This window comes from Mytilus edulis, chromosome 6 (assembly GCF_963676685.1).
Source record: "Mytilus edulis chromosome 6, xbMytEdul2.2, whole genome shotgun sequence".
Classification (NCBI taxonomy): Eukaryota; Metazoa; Mollusca; class Bivalvia; order Mytilida; family Mytilidae; genus Mytilus; species Mytilus edulis.
In genome coordinates this window covers 55,913,313-55,922,337 of record NC_092349.1, presented here as the reverse complement: position 1 = coordinate 55,922,337, position 9,025 = coordinate 55,913,313, and the positions used below count along the sequence as shown (strand labels likewise).

Genomic DNA, 9,025 nt, shown 5'->3' with positions numbered 1-9,025 from the left:
TATAATTGTAAAGAAGAGAATAGAAACAACCATGTTTATGAATATAGGAGGAATATATTTTACAATGTGTTGTGCAGAAAAGTCATCCCAGCAGGCACACAACGTTGAACCAACGTTGTAAATATGTTGAAATTTGGTTGCAGCGTTGATCAACGTAAAATCAACGTTGTATCAAGGTCAATTCTATCAACGTTTAAATCACGTTGTTGAATCAACTTTGATTTGTGGTTAACATTTTCAACGTTGAACTGCCAACGTTGAATCAACATTGAATTTGATGCTTTCAATGCTTTAATTGGTTGAAAATATAACGTTGATAAACGGTTTATTTAAGGTTGATGACTTTAAGCGTCGACCAAAATTTCAATCAAGATGAGATTGAACCAAATTATGTATATTTCCCTTTTTGCTTAAATGATGTCTTTTTTATTGGTGTAATGATGTTTTTGAATAAATTCAATGATTACTGTTTCATATATAAATTAATCTTTAAATTGCGATAAAATTATTATTTTATAATTACTCGAAACGGATATCTTTTTCTGATTGGCACATGCGTAAAAAACCGACATTTCGAATTTATTTGCGCCAATTTGATTACCACATCAAGTTAAGAGTTACTCTAAGCAGTGTAAAGTAAGTATAATTTTAATTTATTGTTTAATTTAATGATAGTTATATGATAATTTAAGATATACAATAATGTAGCGTTTACCGTAATTATATGAGTATAGTGATTTAAGCAGATCAGATATAATTTATAATTATACACACATATGTTTTAGTTTTGGGGAACAGCAAGGTTAACCTTAAGATATATTTGTACATTGATTGGGTGCAGCAACTTATTATGTTGAGACTTGAAAAGGGAGAGTGTTTTTATGAACATTGATTTGGTAATTTAAAGCAAAAGCGTATGGCAAAGAATTCTATCAATACAGATACTGAGAGGGCGGGCGGAGTCATAATATATCATGGAACATCGGTCGAAATTTAAAAAAAATATTCGTCTGGCAAATAATAATATATAATTATTGAAGTTCACCTATGCGATCTCACATACTAGTTCTTTTACATGTTTTATGTTGATATAATTAAAAGTCAAGGATTTACAACACATGGCATTCTTGACCTTGCAACACATTCAAAACAAACAAATTCTTTTCTCCTGGTCAGAATAGATGTCACTCACAGCATGTATTCCGAGGATTTATCAATGAAGCAATACGGCAGATAAGAAACATGTGTGACCATAACAAATTAATACACAATGATCTGTCCAATTTCAAAGTGGTCTTTATGATAAGGTCTAACAATAAATTGATCGTATTGGATTATTACAGCACAAAAAAAGTCAAGGAAATAAAAAAAATATTCTTTTATGTTTAATGTCTAAACTTAATCCATATGCATGCAAATGAAAATTAATTAAGACGTATCACGAAAGACTGGAATATATTGCAGATTTAAGAAAAATGTAAACACAGGTTCAAAGTTTAGCTACCATGCCGAATTTATCTATTGATGAAAGATCATGAAAAATTTAGATGTAAAATGACATATATTGATATAGTTAATTATATGTGAATAATATTTATTTTGAATTATATTAAAGTAAAGCATCTTAAGATGACCATCGAAAGCACTCAAGATAAGTGACTGTCAAGATCTCGGTGCTTGTGGTGCATTATTGTATCTCAAGATGAGTTACTGTCAAGATCTCGGTGCTTGTGGTGCAGTATTGTTTCTCAAGATGAGTTACTGTCAAGATCTCGGTGCTTGTGGTGCAGTATTGTTTCTCAAGATGAGTTACTGTCAAGATCTCGGTAATTGTGGTGCAGTATTGTATCTCAAGATGAGTGACTGTCAAAATCTCAATGCTTGTGGTCCTCCTTGAGAGGGAAACATTGGTTGATTATATAATGAATCACTGAAGCATGACTTGAACCCCCCTCTCTTTTATGCAGTCAGTGGACCCCTTATGAAAATTGCAGGATCTGCCACTGATTCCAGAATCATGTTGGATTCTCGACTGGACAAAATTCCCGTGATGCTACAATAATAATTAATGGATTTAAAGGTTTTCAACCAATTATTGAAAAAATGTAAGATCACAACAATAGATTATAGTGATCTTCGAGGAAAATTCAAATCGGAAAGTCCTCAATGAAAGGTTCTGGATGTCAAAATTTTGTAAGCGTGTTTATTTATTAGTTCAGGAGGGAATTGATAATTTGAAAATGCTGCAATTCAATAAACGTATTTTTTTTGTAGATGATGTCTTACCAAAAAATCCATGTCTGTAAAGTACATCTCGGGTAAAAAGAATAAATATGCCTATGGTGTCCAAGCTTGACCGATTGAAATAATAAGAGGTGAGTATTGAAATACATACTATTTTTTTTTCACATAAAAGTGTGTGAGATTTTGTCACAATTTCTTTTAAATTGGCCCTGCATCTTTGTCTACTAAAATCTTTAGGTTTGTTTTTATTAAAATGATTTATTATTTACTATCTGAACTCAAGTTGAAAAAAAACTTTCATGATAGCTATTAATAAATATTTAAAGAAATAACTATATTATTCATATGACACTAGTGTTCTTTATTTGGGCTGCATAATGAAATTAACCAAGTTATGTAAAAGATACTGTGGATTCATTATTATTCGTTGGATACCAATTTTCGTGGGTTTCGTGGGTACAAGTGAACCACGAATTCAAATGTTCAACGAATATCATATTTTCAATAGGCTTTGTATACAGAGATTGGCAAAACCACGAAATCAAATATCCACGAATATGCAATTTTTCAGCAATCCACGAAAATTGATACCAACGAAAATAAATGAATCCACAGTAGTACAATATGTTTTTTTCTGTTGCAGATGCTGTAGTAACAAGTTTCGAATGTAAAAATTAGAGACCACAATATGGAACAACAGTACAAGATGTCTAGCAGATGGACTATTTTTTTTAAATAGAATTAAGTAATCAGATTAATTGTGTTTGTTTGACATTGTAAGAGGCATATGTGGGTAACTTGTTATATAACTACTGTGTTATGTCACAAACATATTTTGAGTGTGAACATAATAGTTATAAGTAAAGCAAGCTCATGTCTATTAACAAAAGTGAAGGCACAAAAATGTATACCAACGGAACTACATACTACATGTACACCAACCACCAACATATAGTTGTGCGACAGTTTTATTACACATAAAATGGCATTGATGAATATAATAAAGGGTAATAATTTCAGCTGTTAAAAAAGCTCAATCCAACCATTGTTCAACATCCTATTCTCCACATTTACCACATTAAAATTTTACCTTGGCACACATCCCACGCAACATACACTAATCACAGTTCAACAAACATTCGACCTGATTTCAACATACACTGACCACAGAACAACCAACATTCGACCTGATTTCAACATACACTAACCACACTTCAACCAACATTCGACCTGATTTCAACATACACTGACCATAGAACAACCAACATTCGACCTGATTTCAACATACAACAACCACAATTCAACCAGCAATCGACTTGTTTTCAACAAACCTCGACCAAATTTAAACCAAAATTCAACCTATTTTCAACGTTGAAATCCGTTATGTTTTCAACGTCATATCAATTTTCAATCCAACATTACTTTTCAACATGAATTCAACGTTGAAATCTGACGTTTATTCAATGTTGATTCAACGTTGTTGTGCCTGCTGGGATATTAAATGGTGAGGCTAATGAATATGACAGCAAACAAACTACAGAGAATACTAGCATATTTTCGGCATTTGACAAGCCTGACATTATAATGCCTATTCATCATTCATTTGTTTGGTAATAGTCATGTTGGGGTTTGATGTTTGTTATTCATATAAGTTTAAACACAAAATTTGGATTGAAATATAATAAATTCCTTTTAATATGAAAATCTGTCTTAAACGCTTCTTAATAGCGAAGATTATGCAAGCCAGGGCATGACATGAAATTCTCGTAAGATTTTCCATAATAGAAATAATATTCTAAGTTGTCAAAATTCTGTGTTTGGTTATACGAATATTAAATGAATGATTATTAATTTTTTAAATTATTGATTTTAAACATCCAGTGGCAAATATTTCATACATTTTCAGACTAAATAATCGATTGCATAACATTATATAAATACTCACTCATTTTTAATTCTACAAGGAAATTATCATGTAATAATTTAGGTCCACTGTCTGCAGAATCCTTTTATGTATACAAATTAAAAAAAACATAATCCGACTCATGTCTTAATGTATATTGGTGCCTGTCGTTTTAGTTTCTTTTTTATATTTATCATCAAAGTCAACAAACGGAACTTTCCCCTTTTGCACATATACCACTTCTTCATGGGTAAAACACATGCAAATCTGTCGATAATGATAATTACTATTATTTAGAAAATGTAGCTTGAGAATTAACAATGAACAAAGTTGGAATATATACTTTTTATTTATTTTTACTTTTAAGTTGTTCAAGGTGTCTTTACAAAATTATTGATAATGATAACATGATTTAAAACGACAAATGTAAAAAAATACGAAACGATGAAGAAAAAAAAAATGTCAAGATGAGACGCGAACGTAAATCCTTTTCTTTCAAACGCAGCGTGCAGGCGATATGAACCACATCGACACAGCAACTGCATAACGTCTGCTGTACCATGGAATTGTTTACGTATATATATTTAGTAATTTGTGTTACGTTTTAAGTACTTAATTTTGAATAACTTTGAAGCAATTAAAAGAAAATGAATCATAAAATTAAAATTTTCTTCAGAAATAACAACATGAAAAGAGGGAAGAACTTTTTACGTGACAATGATGTTCATGGTAGCTTATGCGTAACTTACCTTTCACGGAGTACGAATTCCACCATTTTCAAAAAATATGATCACATCTTCTAAATTATACTAAGTTCTTTCAATTCTATCTGGTAATTTCAAGTACAACGAATCATTTGCTGATTTCTATTCTGCTAAAAAAAAGCTTCTTAACAACAGCATCCGTGCGTAAGTTCCGTAATCGCTTACAACAAAATAAATACGCAAGTTCAGAGGTTTAGCTTGAGAGGATATATTATACTTTAAAATAAAGAACACACTTATTTACTATCTAGAGCCAAACTTTATTGTTATCAACCATTGACAAAAAATTCTGTTTAAAAGTACTTCTGTTCCTGGTCAAACTTTAGTCTGATACCGGTATATACATATCTATGAAAAACAGACGATAATTTTAGATTGTTGATGCCTATGTCCTATAGCCATTCTTCCCCACTGCAATTTTTTTCCGGGGGGAAAACTGGATTAATCCAATTTTTCAGGAGAATTGGCATGATCAACAACTTTTCCCCCTCAGCGTTATGGGGGGAAAACCAGGATCAGACCAATTTCCCCCTTTATAGCACGATAAGCTAATGTTTCCCCCTTGAATGATAACGTCGCCGACGTCAGTTCCAAATTTTTAATCTAAAAAGAAAATAGCAACATGTTTTTTATTATCCTAGCGGGACGAAACCTTCATTGAATTATCATACATGTGTTATATATACATGTTTATATTGTATTGTTGTCTGTTTGGTATTAAGTTAATAATTAACCAGTTTTAACCAACAACATAATTGTACTACATGCTCCTGGCTTCGGAATGGCACATACAGAAAGTGTTAGCTTTAAACATTCACACCCCCAAATTTTCCAGCCTTGAACAACACACCATAAGAAAAACATTGAAAATATCAGATGCAATTGGCTTCACTAAAAATGTTGATATGGTGCACAATTATCAATTAGCACCGGGATAAGAGTACTCTCAGTTACTGACAGCTATTTCAAAACTAACTACAACTAATAATAATCATGTTCTCCACGACTGGTCGTTGTTTAATAACGAAATGACTACTTACGATTTTTTTTGTATGAGACATTGCTACATTTCATATATAAAAAAACAACATGCAGGGACAGACATTAACTGGAAACCATGTATATATCTAGTATGGTTGTGAAATGACAGTTTTTCAACCCACGATAGATAAGATTATTTTAATATGAAACTTTACTTGTCATACTAGCTTGTTGTCAGGAAAACTAAAACCTGCAAAGTCAATGGTTGTGGCAATACATTTTAAAAAATGTTTCTCGGCTTATGATATATCCCAACGAAAACTTTTTGGCATTTCAAAGTATTACTGATATAGTAAGTTTTCAGGTCAAAAGAATGCATGTAAATGTCATCATAATGAAGATTTGGAATATCAGACAAAATAACACAACAAAATGCAATTACAGACGGACTGATGAACATGAAGACAGACGATGGACACGTTGACACAGTATAATATGGTACACATATAGACCGACTGGTAGACATGTATATACCGACTGGTGGGCACATACACACATACACAGAGTGGTATAACTGTTGAGAATGTAGACCGACTATTTTAAAATACTAGTGGAAATAAAAACAAACTAGTTGACACATAGACAGAATGATTAACATGTATCGACAGACTTGTGTTAATGTAAATTGACAAAACATATTTGTCAGCGTAAAAATATAATTCTAACTCTGTTGGGTTTAATTTTCAGACTTGTATAAATATAGTAAAATCTATACTATGAAGGAATGATTGGCACGGGGGGAAAGTGACTATAAGTATACGTATTGCCAAATTTCCGCGGGGTAAGAATGGCTCATGCCGGTTTTTCACCCAGGGGAAAAACTGGCATGGGGGAAGAATGACTATATAACACCGGTTTGAGCAAGTTTTTAATCAAAATTCAGTATGAGCGCAGCTTTGCCCTATGGAAATATTTCAACTTAAGATGCTTTTTGTTGATACTATTGCTTTGACAAAAAATTTTGTTGGAGCAAGAATGCGCTGGTACTTTTTTCGTAAAAAAAACTAGTGAAAATGAGAAAAAGATGCTTAAAGCCAGCAAATATGCACGTGAAGTGATGTCAAAACACGGCATTGTAACGTCATAACTAAAAAAAAAAATTCCTTTCAAAAAATGAAATATGTTCAACGGAAATAGAAAGCCATACACATACGAATAAGCAGAATATGATAAATTCTCGAAATTGAGGCCAATATTGGCCATTATAACCCCTTCTGCTTTTATTTCATCAGATAACTTTGAAAAAATTTAGACAAATATTGGGATCTAGTATCTTTATGAACAGGACGTTTTAAAAGAAATGTAGTTCATCTTCAACTGCGTTCTTACATAGATTACACTTTCTGTCTTTAGCTCATTACAAATAAACCTGCCTCTTTCGATTTCGAGGCTAGTTTTAAATTGTGTGATTGTTTGCCTGTCTGGTTTTTTTTTTAATTTATTATTAAATATTGTTCAAACATAAACATATTTTTTTAATTTTCTGTACGTTTTTAATTTATTCACAGACTGTATATCGGTACACTTGCCAGAACTGCTTTCTAGAGTAGCTTCCCAAATTTTCTGAAACTATTTGTAGAGAATTGTTTACCTTTTTTTAATAGATGGTTTTGTGTAAAGGTTTATAAATAGATAGTCTCAATCTACATTGATCTAGGAATTAAAATTTATGTTTAATTTTTCCTATCCAAGATTCATTGTTAGATTTAAGATACGTCCTTGATATGAAATGAGATATATTTATGGCCTCTCATCAGAACATATTTAAAGATTCAATATCTTTCATGAGATGAAACCAATAATTTGTCTTATTGATAATTGCATAATGTAGGGAGTAAACCTAGTTCTCCTCTACATGCCATATTTGATGTTTTTATATCAACTCCAAGTCAAAATTTACAAAGCTTAGTATGAATTCTTTCTAGAAAAAGATAATAAGTTTCTTTTGATATAAAACTATTCAAATATTTATGTTTCTTGTGTGGTGTATGACCCAATTTTCAGATCCACACAACAAGATTGGTCCGAATGTATGGTTAAAAATATGTAATAAAGTTTGGACTTTCTTTCACTGAAAAGGTCTGCCTTAAATCAAAGTACGCTTAAGTAAGCTTTCATTCCGTTATTAAACTGTTCTGTCTTTGCTATTTTGATCCACCAGATGCTAAAAAAAATTTTCTAAGTATGTGTACTTCAAAAAAATGGTTTCCTACACAGCTACTGCAGTAAATGTAATCTTGATGTAAAGTTCGAAAGATGCATAGCAAATGTACATTTGAACTGCTGTTTATCAGTTGCACAGCTGTAAAGCTGTAAATCAACTACACAGCTGTAAAGCTGTAGATAAACTGTACGTCGGTATAGCTTATATAAAATGTACATCTGTAAAACTGTAAATAAACTGTGGATAGATATCGTATCACACAAGATGCAGTGGTAGAATCTATATGTTGAGCTTATACACAGACCTAAAAACGTGCGCTTAATGTACATTTTTACAGAGCTGCAATTTATATACAATTTTTTAAAATGTACAGTTTATAAACAGTTTTACAGATGTACAGTTAATGTACAGTTAATATACACTTTTACAAATGTGATCAATTCAACCTCTATTCCTTCAGGAATAACTATATGTTTTCTCTTCATTTATTCAAATCGCTTCTCTTCATGCAGAATTAAAGGAGTAAACACCGGGTAGCTTTGATTCAACAACGGACGGCTGAAATAATCCAAATTATATACATTGCACCATCAATGGTCATTAGTACTAGCATTGGTTACGAAGGCTGAAATTATTCAAATTATATACATAGCGCCATCAATGATCATTAACACTACCATTGGTTCCCTATAATTGTCAGCTTCATGTTCTATTTTATTAACGTATATTGTAAGTTTAACTCGCCACGTGCAAATGATGTCTTTTTTATGAAGGTCTTATCTTATCAAAGTGATTTGTTTAATTACAGGGGTTTTTACATTATGTAGTAGTTCATCTGTTAGCACGTATTTAATTTTCCACGTCAAGAGACTAACCTTAGGCGAAAAAGTGTGTGTTGTTGTAATTCCG

General features: G+C 31.7%; 1 long non-coding RNA gene across 1 annotated transcript; it reads left to right on the top strand.

The window, feature by feature from the left end:
• The first annotated feature begins 586 nt into the window (after positions 1–586).
• On the top strand, positions 587–2,997 carry LOC139526146 (uncharacterized). Its single transcript, XR_011665148.1, has 3 exons — positions 587–636; positions 2,275–2,375; positions 2,888–2,997. It is a non-coding gene; the product is annotated as an uncharacterized lncRNA (long non-coding RNA).
• The last annotated feature ends 6,028 nt before the right edge of the window (positions 2,998–9,025 follow it).